Source organism: Lagopus leucura, unplaced genomic scaffold (genome assembly GCF_019238085.1).
Source record: "Lagopus leucura isolate 7727_CA_CO unplaced genomic scaffold, USGS_WTPT01 Super-Scaffold_100009, whole genome shotgun sequence".
Lineage (NCBI taxonomy): Eukaryota > Metazoa > Chordata > Aves > Galliformes > Phasianidae > Lagopus > Lagopus leucura.
In genome coordinates this window covers 12,108,462-12,121,563 of record NW_024962266.1, presented here as the reverse complement: position 1 = coordinate 12,121,563, position 13,102 = coordinate 12,108,462, and the positions used below count along the sequence as shown (strand labels likewise).

At 38.1% G+C, this 13,102-nt stretch overlaps 1 protein-coding gene across 2 annotated transcripts in view; it reads right to left on the bottom strand.

Moving 5' to 3' along the window:
* Positions 1–13,102, bottom strand: part of DPYD (dihydropyrimidine dehydrogenase) — a 316,371-nt gene that overhangs the window by 110,602 nt on the left and 192,667 nt on the right. The window lies entirely within an intron of this gene.

Genomic DNA, 13,102 nt, shown 5'->3' with positions numbered 1-13,102 from the left:
AAAACTACCTAGAACATCAAATCCCATTCAATAAGAAAGTTAACAATTGTAAACCCTGTCATGTCTCTGAGAAGCAGAGGAATTATCTTGTTATCAATTTAATAATGGAACACTGAAGTAAATGATGCCATCCACTGAAACCAGTAACACTGTATCTCCTGGGAAATTCACGTCTGTAGAAAATGTCAATCTAGATGGATGTGGACATATTAAACATTATACCTTCAGTCCATAAATCTATTCTTTCTATGCTGCCTTAGTACAAAGATTCTGCATGATGATAAAGACAAGTAATGAGGAATGTCTTGACATTGCTGACCCATAATTCTCTTTCTCTTCTCTCTTCTCAGCAAATAGAGAGTAAATATTTAACAATTGCTAACTATCCACTGTTTTACTCCTTAACTTACAACTAAAATACATTTAAGATAATTTTAGTAAATGAAAATAATACAATAGGGGATATTAGTACAGTTATTACATAGATTTTTGTAGAAAACCTCTTGAATAAAGCCCTATCTTTAATATATGATTTTATATTGAGCTCTCACTGTATTTTTCATACTGAAGTGAAAGTAAGATACAACAGATGTACACAAATCGGCCAAACATTATCAGCGGGCAAATATATTTGGAGAAGTTGATGATAGGAGTACAAAAATATTATCATTTGCTCACCCTATGACACAGGCAAAGTCAGTATGAAGAGGAAATAACAAAGGTTTCCAGGCTAAATAGAGGTGCTCATGTTCAAAGGCAATTATTTTCTTATGATGACTCTACTTCTATACTACGTATGAGATTTCATATATTTAGTTATTTAGTGGATGTTGGTGAGGTAGGATCTAATGTCCTCAGAGAAATTTTAAAAAGCCTACTTCTTTGGAAAACAACGGAATGCTGTTGCTTTGACAGGAGCACACAAATGCACACAGAATTGTAGGAGTTGGAAGGGACCTAGAGATATTTGAGTCCAACCACCCTGCTAAAGCAGGTTCCCTATAGCAGGTCACATAGGTACAAAGCTAAACAGATCGCCCTTTAGGATTGGCAGCACCAGTAGTAAAACAAGGGAATGGCTTGCTGTAACTGCAATGTAATTGCTCTGCCACGTGAAACCCGGCTCTGCATCAGGTGGCACTGGGGCAGCAGTAGAGCTACACTGTCTTTGGCCTTACTAGTACACATAAATGTGAAGACAGAGATACCTCTCACAGAAGTGGCTGCTAAATGAAAAGCTAAGTTTTCATTAGAACATTTCAAGAGAAACTTATCAACTTAGAATACGACTAAAAGCAAAGTGAATGGACAGAACAAAAAAAGATCTGATACACTTACAGCTCTCATGCTTGAAGGTACTCTTGATTAAGACATGATAATTCTTGAGGACAGGATAAGTGACCCTGAAATGTAAATTCTCTAGACAAATACCTAATGAAAGAAAATGCAGCTCTTGTAGAAAGCAGTTCACATGTTTTGTGGGATTAAAAAAGTATGTCCATTTCATGATGGACTGTTGAAAATTTCAGTGCCCTTCAAATTCCATTGAAAATTATCCATGCAGCTGAAAAGTTTGCAGAAAATTCAGCAGAATTGTTAGGATTTCATTTTGGACAAGGAAAACAACGTCCAAATTTTAGTCTCTTCAGTAAAGTGTGAAATTGATTATGAGTGAATAGAAATTTGCATTACTGAAAGGAAAATATTCAAGTTAACAAAGGCAGAATCCAAGAGAAGACAGATACTCATTTTCAGCCATACTCCTAGCAAAGAATATCTATAAACCCTTGTGTGTATGCCATACCCCTGATGTATGTCTGTACCTTCTGCACTGTCTTAATATAAAGGGAAACCAGAGGAGGCCAATACAGTATTGGAGTAGCTAATGGACAATGGGTATATCTAATTCTACGATATTTCAGATGCATGCTACGACCTGGAGCAAAAGCTTTACACCAGGATGCTGACATACTATTTTTCCTTAAAAAACATATGGAAACAGCACTCACAAGAGGCAACACAAATTTGTTGATTTTTTTTTCCTCCATCTATAGACACTTTTTTCTCATCAGATTTTTTACTGAGATACATCCACAGTCCTTTTTATAACAGTTGTAACAGTACCTCACTAATCGTTACTGTTTATTCTCACAGAAGCATGAGCAACTTTCTGCAGGGTGCCCCTCTGAGGGGGAAACCAACTGGAGACAAGGGCTGTAGCCTGCTCCAATAGAGGGAATGAGTGTCCATTAGGTGAAAGGTACTCTGAGATCCTTCCTCCAGTTCCTCCAGGCTCTAATTCCTTCCAGAGGCATGCAGATTTCATAAATTTCCCCTATTACTTAGCAATAAAGCTGCCTAATTTATTAGAAAACAAATTCAGTTGAAAATAAAAAGAGACAACATGTACATTGAATAACCTTGTTAGAGTTCGCTGACTCCTGCATTAAGTCAGCCAGCAATTCCCCAGGACATATCTGTCTCTTTCCATCCCCAGGAAGTCCATCCTCTCTATTCCCTTGTTCCATCACCCCCAGGGCTTCCTTTAATTCACTTCCTTGGATTTGAAGGCTCAGGAAAACTAGCAGACTCTGTGCAGGTAGAAGAGGAAAATGTAGCTTAGATGAGGAAGAAAAAACCCCTTCCTCCTCTTTACACTCTACAGCTCTGTGATCTATTTCATCATGTGACATTGCTAGTGCCAAAACAATGCTTGGGAGCAATAAATGATTTTGTCAGCCTAGTTGCATCCTCCCCAGCTTTTCCACTCTCTCTTTGCTCTATTACTGCTGTAGCAATACTCTCAAAAGCACCGATAATTACCTGATTTTTCACAACCAGTTCTTAAACTATGCGATTCTGATAGATGAGGGTATATTCATCAAGAAGGTGTGCAGGAACAGGCTGTAGGTTTTGTCCCCTTTTCAACACATTATCTGAAGGCTTTGCATGCCAGTTGTGTGTGGGAGACCTGTTGATCTCCTAGCTGTTTTCTCCTTTCTGGTTAGGTATCTTCATAAAGAGAACTTCCTTGCTCCACAAGATCTACCTGCTCAATGGGACTGAAGGGAGACAGATTGCAAGTGTTCACAAGGTTGGAAACAAAATGTTTTCAAAGGCCACAGTGGGACCTGAGGGATGCATCTCCACCAGAATTTCACTGAGAATCATTTACAAGAAGTCCTTCTGGGTTACTTTCCCACTGAGCAGTACAGCAGAGTGCTGCAGTGCACTTAGCTACGCAACAACAACTGTTCTATCATCTGTTAGTGATGCTTCATTTTCTTGTGACACTTTGCCTTTTCTTCTAGAACAATTCTGCTGAAGAGCACTTAAATTTGCACTTCTTTGGGCATCTTCCCTGAATCAGTATTGCTTTCTCTGAATGTTTTGATTCCATAATCACTCTGCTTTGAGCAGAAAGTTGGACTAGCTATCCTTACTTCCTGAGGCCCCTGCCAAATCTGAGTTTTCAGATGATCCCATGAACACTCCCTGCACAGATATGCATGGTGTTCTTCCCCGAGTCTCTTCAGAATTATCTCATACTCTTGCATTACGCATAAAGCCACCTATCTTTACCAATTCCAACATTGTTGAGACATTCCCTAGCAGAGGACCCTGCTGCAGTCTTGCATTTGTTCAAACACATCTTTTATGTCTATATTTTGCTCTCTGTTCTCTCACATAAACTTCAGCCTATCATCTCTGCTCCCTTTTGAGGTCTGCTTCATTGCTGCCTGTACTGTTTCACTCTGTGGCCTTGCAGGGCCAGTTTATTTTTCTTCATTGTTATCTACTTCTGGATTTTGTTCTCCCTCTTTACTGTGTACTAAAGCAACATTCTTCAGTTCTACTTCTGCTGTCACAACCTGAACCAATGCAGCTCTGCATTTTAATAAGAATCAGCTGTTTCAGAGACAGAGACCTGCAACCTAGCAGAAAGGCCACTTTCACAACTACAGTGTACCATTCACCTCCCTCACACAACACACAAACCTCACATCGCAGCAAAGCAAAATACCAGGCAAAAAATACCAATACTTCACTCACTCCTCCTCAGATTTCACCTCTCCAAATGAAGAAAAGTAGCTCTCATCACCTGGAGGAAGACAACCAGTTCTCATTAAGCTCACATTAATGGGAACCCTAGGCTTATTTAACAATACACCAGTATCAGTAGAGGTAATCCTGCGGTGCCTCAACAGCGACAGACAGCATCAGACTTTGGCACAAGTGAAGTGCTATGAGTTTTATAAACGCTATCTTGAAATTTAGGGCTATGACTTTTCCAAACCCTAACACCTAACTATTCTGCATAGGCTGAAACAATACATGTAATTACGAAAATGTTAGGTATAAAGATAATTAAGTGAAAATGAAATTTGGAACAGGTTGGAAACAGTCAGCTTAAAAAAGAATAATATGTAAACATAGGCCAGCAAAAAACATTTTTTTCTGAGGAGCTGAGACTGACAGGCCCAGCAGCAGGGAACAGAATAGAAAAATAGTGCTTGTTTCTTACAGTTCATATTGAACTTCAGCGACTCATAACAAAGGATGTATTTAAGTCTACTTGAACAAAACCTTGGTTTTACTTGTTTTAAACATTTAGAAAATAGGTACATACTGTCACATTTTCCTTTGCAATTAAATGACTGTTCCACCTCCACTAGATATGCACCCATGGCTTATACATACAAAAACATTTCTATTGATTTAGGAGTTACCTAAATCAGAGCACCTGCAGCAACTGACTATTTCAGAGCTCTTTCAAATTCCATAAAATACCAGACTAATACCATAAGATGGTATTAGTCTGCTTTTTTTGGGCTGGCCACCTAATCTTACTTGTTTACTACTTGCTACCTAACCATAACAGTGAGTACAGTTCATTACTTTCAATCAGAATTTTAAAAAGGACTTGAATATGAGAGCAGAGTGAATTGATATCTAGAATATGGGAATGTGACACCTACAAGAAGTTTCATGACTACAGTTTTGTAGAAGTTTATGATCACAGTTCTTAAACTTGGTGTGCATAAAAAGTTAAGAGGATATTAACGGTGTTCAGGATACAGACTAAGATCAGTTCAGAGCCTTGTAAAAATTCTGCTTATCTACATCTTTCTCTGAGGATAAATATACATACATACATATATATTAAACTCTTATTCCTATATTTTGAAAGGAATTTGAGATCTTTTCACAACCCCCCTTACTAGAAAGCACCAGGAGCTGGGATAAGGTCCAGCAGCTGTCAGTCAAAGAATGGCTCCAGCTGTGGTGGTGCCTTTGCCTTTCTAGTCTAAGCTAGAACATGCCTGTGCAGAGCTAGCTCTCCTCCTGTAGCGCAGTTCATATTGGTGAAACAAACACTTTACTTGATCCTGAATAAAAATAAACTCTGTGATGGTATAGCTGCATCTACACAAGGGTTCTGCTAGGACAGTAGTTAGATGTGATTTTATTTTTAGTGTTTCTAGCCTACATAAGTACATGAGCAAGACTTTTAAATATAGATCTAGCCTTCATATTTTTCCTCATTAGAGCTCTAGCAGAATGCCTAAAATGCAAACCACATCATAGAAATTAAGTGCAGAATATGGGCTACAGGAACCGCATACACTTATTACTTTTACCAAGTATAAATTTGCTTTATTAGCATTGTAGTATTGTAACAGTTTGTAAAAGAGAAAAAAGCAGAATTATCTAAATCATATAAACTCAGTGCCTCATAAAAGACTAAAATCATATCATAGCCACTAAAAATGAATGTCGCAGCTGCTGTGCATTTTAGAAGATCAAATTTGGTAATGTAACCCAATTGTCTACGAAAAGTTTGAAACAGAAATGAGGAAAAGTACTAGGGGTGGGGAGAGGTAATTGATTTGCAGAGGTAATAGTGCTAGTGGAATTTTGGCACTTTTGAAAAGTTAAGAATTTAATTTTGATATATCACTGATTGCTAATGATTTTAAACCAAAATTTTTTGCCTTTTCTTTCTTTTTTTTTTAATGCATGATGCAATTCCATTTTTTGCTGTTTATGGACGACATTTCTAGAAAGAGTGACTGCTCTGTCTTACACACAGATTTTGCAGATCATTTTGTAGCACTTCATTGTGTGCACAGTACCCTACAAACCCAAAAAAGCAGTTGGGCATTTAAGAAGTCTTTTTATTTTCTGTAAATAATAGTCTATACAGAAAAATAAAAAGAAGTTTAAGCCTTAGTGAGATGAATAAAGATATACAGCTATTCATGTCATGGTCAGCAGAATTACATTCTAGAATATTTTTTTTTTATCCTCTTTGCATTTTTACATTTAGTGCATCTCCTTCATTGAGATTTCTGATTAATGACCACTCACATCTCTCTTCAAATAAGGAATTTTTAGCAATGGCAATGGCCAAAAACCAGCCTGAACCAGCCCCAGCTGATGCTGGCCATTAGGGAGTTTGTCTTTTCCAATAATCATGAAGATTGGGTCATTTTCTAGGAGATAGCTGGTGAAGTATTTCAGAAACTGCTTTAATTTTCTCCTAGTTCTTACCCTAAGGCTAAAGTTTTAAAGATGAGCTCACAGTCCTCACAGAATTGTGAAAATTGTTCTTTTCTTTCAGAGATCAATAACTCACTCTCCAAATCAAAAGGATATTCTTAGCATACGTACAAATAGTTCTCCGCCTTACTGTGCTACTTACTATTTGTCAAACCATAGCTGTGAAGGTAAAACAAACAAAATAATTCATGGCTTTATAACGTGCATAGTAAGAAAGTACAGCTCTGCACAAAACTAATTTGACAGGTTTCTCAACAAAGTCGTTGTTTCCAAGTGCAGAACATAAAAGACCTTCTCACATTTCTCCTCAAGGTCCTAATTTGTCACCACCAACATGTACATTTGAATCAGTGATTGTCAGAATCTCTCTGAATTTACTGTGAGGTCATACTTTCATTACAAATTGCAGTCTGCTGAAGAAGGTATGTGCTTTATAGAAATAAAATTCTCTTGAGTTGGTGGTAGGAATGTGTGCTTCCAGTCTTTGCCAGATTAGCAACCATATTCTTAAAAACAAAACACATTTAGAAGGAGATTAATATCGTGGCAGTTGGGACCAATTGATCAGACACATAGTGCATGATCGGTTGAACACACACGAACACACATTATTTCTGGGTACATTTTTAGCAGACTTCCTTGTGTTCCTATACATGAGATCATTGATGGCAACCATCGCCTTCTCTACATAATTTCTTCCAGTACGTTTTTTTTTTGTCCCTTTGGCATGAGTAGCGCCCTCTAAGAGCAGGTCCCACAGTCACTGTGAAGCGTGCAGAAGCATATCCTGCCACTTCCTTCCACTTCTCCCTTCTGGTTCCAATCCGGCTGCTGAGAAAAATAAATCTGAACTGCAGTCTATTCAAAACGTAGAAGTAAAATGAACCAGTACTGTGGCATAGTGAAGGTTTTTTCTTTACTCTCTCTTCCTTTCTTATAAATTCTGTGTTTGATATGCTTTATTTCAATGTTATTGAGCATTAAGCTGAGATTTTCATAGCTCTCTCTGCTACAACTTTAGTATAGCTAGCTTAGAATCAATCACTGTATATATAAATTTAGAACTGTTTTCTTCTACGTGCATCACTACATTTGTCTTCATTTAATTTTATCTGGCAGTTCATTGGCCAATCACTCAGTAATGTAAGACCCTTTGCAATACCGTTATAGTTCAGCTCTTATTGTTTGCCTACAAGACTTACCATTACCAGCAAAGTTTACATTTTTTAAATTCTCTCTCTTTTCCAGACTGTTAATAATTATTTTAAATAGCATAAAACACAATACAGATCCCCAGAGAACTCAACTGCAGCTCTATTCAGTGTGAAAATTAAGTATTCCTTAATATGGTTTTCTGTCTTTAACTAGTCATATTTTCATGTGTATTTCTTTCCTCTGATCTTATAGCAGCTTTCTTTTGAATCTTTCAGTGAGGGACCCTGTCAGATGCTTTTGGAAACTGAAGCTGCCTTCATCAGCAGAATCTCTTTTGATCAAATCACATTTTTTAAGGTGTGGCCTACCACAAAAGCTCCTTCCTCACCTCCCCCCCCCCCCCATCCTCCTTTCCCCCTTTTGTTTTTTCCTTTTTAGTAATTCCATTGTTTAGAAGAGCATTTACAAGTTTGCATGCAAGGTCTGAAGATCTCTCCTGGAATAGAAGTGTTAGCTGACCACTGGCCAGTCCTCCACTACTTTTCAAGCCTCAAGCAAATTTGCTACAGATAACAATATTGTAAAAATCAGAAATAAATGCTGATAATAGATAAAAATTTTCCAGTACTATCTCATTTCTTCACTAACACATAAGCGTCAAGAAGAAGTTAAAGTCTACAGAATCATATTTTGTATCTCAGTCCCATGTCTATTAATATTTTGTTCATATGATGTTTGAGAATTTATTATGAACTGTGGAAGTGCCTTTCCCAGAAAGTTTCCTTCCTTATAAGAAAATGTGGTCTCAAAGGCCCAATACATCAACATTTCTGTTGCTAGCTTCTGTTTTTGTTCAAGTATTTTTGCAAATAGAAACTGCTGTGCCTACAGAAAAGGACTTCTGGTGTAAACCCAGTGGGTAAACTGAAGTTCTCGATGAATTCCTCCGTAGACTGCAAAGAGAAAAATACGTTCTGCAAGTTCATGAGGAGCTGAACAGGTGTCAGGAGAAATGAGGACAGCCTCAGGAGCTGGGAGAGTGAGAACTCCCAAGGAACATGCAGAGGTGTATTTTTCAGCTCTTCTTTACAGCAGCTCTTTTCTCCCCTTTTCTAGGTAGCATTTTTCATTCTTCTTTTTCACTGTGGTGAAGGATGAAGGCAAAAAGGGAAGGTAGTTGTATGCTCCATGCTCTGAGGTCTCTTCTTATCTACCCATCACAGTGGTCACAGGATATTGATAAGTCTTGGCCATTCTTGCACCCCCCTTTGCTAGGGACAATAGATTTAGTCCCTGGGCAAGGTAGCTAGTATGAGCACTTCATTGCAACCTCGTCCTCCCTTTTCAGCTAGGATTTCCTCTGATGTTAAGGGACTAGGCCTGCTGCCAGCTTTCTGTAGTGAAAGGGATCTTTTCCATATGGTGAATTTAACAACTGCTGTGTGGGTTTTTTCACCTCCTACAAAGCATCCATGATGGTTGGCTTTAAGAAATTTAAGCTGCAGCAATAACAACTTCTGCAGTTTTCAGTGTGATTAGTGAACCTGAAAGCAGAGAATCCAGGTAGCTGCTCTGCACTGCTGGGCAGTTTCATGATAAGCAGTTGATGTACAAGGATCTTCTTTTGGGCATTTACACATGGCATTTGCAGTCCTCATTCAGGTCTACAGCACATGGTTGCTGCTGGCACAAGGTGAGGTACACATGGGAACAGCCCCACCTGCTTGTTTTCCTCTGAGTTTGTAGATACATCTTCCACAGTTAAGCTTGTCAAGGTGTCTGTGACTTTTCAAGCGGATACATGCATGCATCCACTGGAGTATAAAATATGGTTTCCCTGTGTGGAAAGCTATACCTATCTATACCAGCCCAAGAAAGAACAGGTACGTACGGAAAAAAGCCAGCTGATGATTTGACCTTCATTTCTTCCAAACATGACTGCTGAAAACACGGAGAAGGTTCTGCCTTTCACTTTCCCTAACTACAGAAATTACAAACGTTGTTCTGAATTCCAAATATAAATGTTAAAAAAATTAATACAGTACATAACCCAAACCCATCATAGTGACTGCTATGTCAAAATGTACACACTATTTACAGCACACAACATCCCACAGACCTCTAAACACTCACCAAAAGTAAAAGTCATAACAATGCCTGCAATAATATTCAAATTATCCCTAACATGCTTACTGAGAAAGACAGGCTATACCTGTTCTCACAGTAAAAATGTGATGCCTATGAATCCTCTATAACTTAAAAAAAAATTTCCAACCTTTTACATTTCAAAGAAGAATTATAGGAAAGATTTTTACAGATACATTGGTCAATTCCTCCCAGTAACCAGATTATAGAAGGTCTACTGTTAGTGCAGACAGAGAGGGTAAAAGTTTACAAATAATACAAATGTTTTTCATTGTACTAGTTGTCTTGTTTCATATCTGCATAGATAAGTATAATGTAATATAACATTACTAAGAACTTCAAGACATTTGTAATCATTTTTTAGACAATGCTGCAAATAAGTCAGTTATCAGCCTGGAATCCAATGATCTGCTCTTCTCACTCACACTCTGGCATGGCTATTCCTGACAGGTGTTCCTAGGACGTTCTGAACAAAATTGTTGAACAAAAATATATCTTTAACAGTTTCAGCCTTGAGAAGCTGCTCTCTGCTGACTAACTGTCAGAAGGACTGTCAGCAACATTCCGCGTGCAGCAGAACAAACATTAGGAAGACAAGATGTTTCAGCTTAGTTTTGGGGTCCTAAAGTACTGACTGTTTCTGGCAGAAGAGGTTTCTCAATTCAACACGTCACGACACCAATATCTGAGTTACAGAATCAGTGTCACAGCTGACAATCTGGTATCCTATATAAATTCCTTAGAATCATACAGCAGCTCAAACTCATTCATGCTCAGAAAGGAGATCAAAAATTTACTTCTAGGACATCAGTATACAAATACAGCAATACTGAAAAATACTCAGTACGGCATCTTCCAAGATCCCAGTTCTTCATTTTTCAAATTTCTCAGATATTTTCTGGTTTGTGATGGACTTCTGTCAGCCCTGTGGTGAATGACATTTCCCAAGCAATCTATTTTTCTTCTTTAAATATCATTCCAAAGGCCTTTATCAGCAGTGCTGTAACCTCCCCTGCCTGCGCTCAGACACAAACAAGCTATGTATTGAAATTTTTTAAATGAATTTGCTTACTTTTGGGTACCAATTATGGGTTTGGGAAGGTGCTGAAAGACTCTCTGGTAGTTGTGCCCACCACCATCACAACAATAATTGGTAGATAAGTGTTTCACCACTTTCAGACATTTGTCTCCTCAAGTTTTTCTCCACAGTGCAAATGCTGAAGAGGCTCCAGGGTGATATGAAGCCCTAAAATCTTTGACTAGCTACAAGGTATTGTAAATACACAGACCTGCTTATGGGAGTGGAAGAATAGACATCTGTGTAAGTAGCTGATTAACCAACTCAAACGAGCAGGCTTAGCTATGATAAGCAAAAGTTTTGGATGAGGGCCAGTTTGTAGGCTTTTTCTGAAGAAAAAAGTGCTACCGGCAATATACCCGATTCCTCTGCAATCACCAAAAATGATTCTCCAGACTTCCAATTCCACTGTGCATACAGCTCCTGGTTTTACTGGCACATATAGATTTATTGCCATGACAAGTATTCACAGTTCCCAGCCCAGATAACAACTACGTTGTAACTGATGTCAGGTAAGTGAATATTAAATATCAGCAATAAGTTCTCTTGCAAGGTTCTGTAGTCCTTTTTCAGCCAGTTTCTACTGATTATTATAGCTTGCAGACTTGCATAAGTGATATTTTGCCCTTCATATTCTTTGTTCCTGATCATATCACGGGGTGAAGTCTACTTGCCCAAATTCATATTTCTTAAGTCTCCTGCTTCTTGAATATATGATAAAATACCATTTTGTCTGGAAAGTACACCAATACAGTGTACAGTCAAGTAACTCCTCAATAAATAGAATATGAAAGCTAGACATATTACGACATCAGTGTTAGATCTCTTGTCCAGCTATCTAAAGCACTTCAAATATCACATGTCCAAGCAAACAAATCCTCAGGAAGCATCCACGCAACAAAAACTTTAGGGAAAAAATTACCGATTCTTGCCCTTTCCTAAATCCTATTCCTGAGCAGAATATCCCCCTGTTTAGTTTCGGTCAGCTGTCCCTGCTGTGTACCTCCAGGGTCATCTTGCCTGTTTGCTGTAGGGCAAAGGAAGAAAACAGGAAGGCCCTGACACTGAGCAAGCACTGCTCAGCATGAGTTGAAACACTTGTGGGTTACCAACAGTGTTTTGGTCACAAATCTACAATACAGTGCCACACTGCCTGCCATGAAGAAAGGTAGTTCCATGCAAACCAGGCCTGGTACATCAACAAAAGAGGAACTCTTCACGAGGAAGGGAGAAAGAATGGGTCTTTTGTGGGCTATGTCTGCTTGAGTCTTTGGAAAATCTCTCATGGCCATTTCAAAAAACTCAAAGTAGACCTTAGGGGAAGTCTTCCTTGTGCTCGTTATGATGTTGAGGTAATATCTGTATTACATGGTGGCAGCTTTTATTGATCTTGCCCCAAGTAATCCCCCTACAGCAGGGAGGAGTGAGAACAGGCTACCTGACTACTTGAGGTTGCAGAAGACATTTATCTCAAACAAGTGCTAATTAGTATTCAATCAGAAAAGTTTGATTATCAGTATTTTTCCTTCACTTTTTTTCTTGACCTTCAGATTAATATACCACGTGACAAATAACTTGCTACCTTTTGGGAGGGAGATGCAAAATTTACCAATAAGGGATCAGCTTTCCACTAGTTCAGAAGGGATATTTTCCTATTATATTTAAGACTGTGAAGTTAGTAACATCACTGTTCTGAGTTTTCTCAGTGCCAAGTTCTCAGCCTCTAGCACTAAATTAAAAAAAAAAAATTAATTTTAATCTGATTATTAATTTCAGAGAATGATAAATCCTATAGTGTCAGATACTCTATGTGGTTCTCAAAATAGAGAAAAATAGAAATATTTCATAGACACATCAAAAAAACTCAGTGAACCATGTAAGGAAGATGCGTGGATACAACAAAGGCAGGCCAATATACATAAGCAAACACAATATCTGGGAAAGAAAAAAGAGATGACAAACAGAAAAAGACCTATTTTCTTTTCACTTTCACAGCTCTCTGACTGAAAGGATGTTTTCTGGGCATACAGGAGATCAGTGGACACTTTTTCATGCTACCTACTTTGAAAATTTAACTATAAACAATGATGAATAAAACCATATGTTTTAAGTGGTATCAAACAAGTTGCTAAAGTCATAGCTCAATGAGAGGACTGAAGT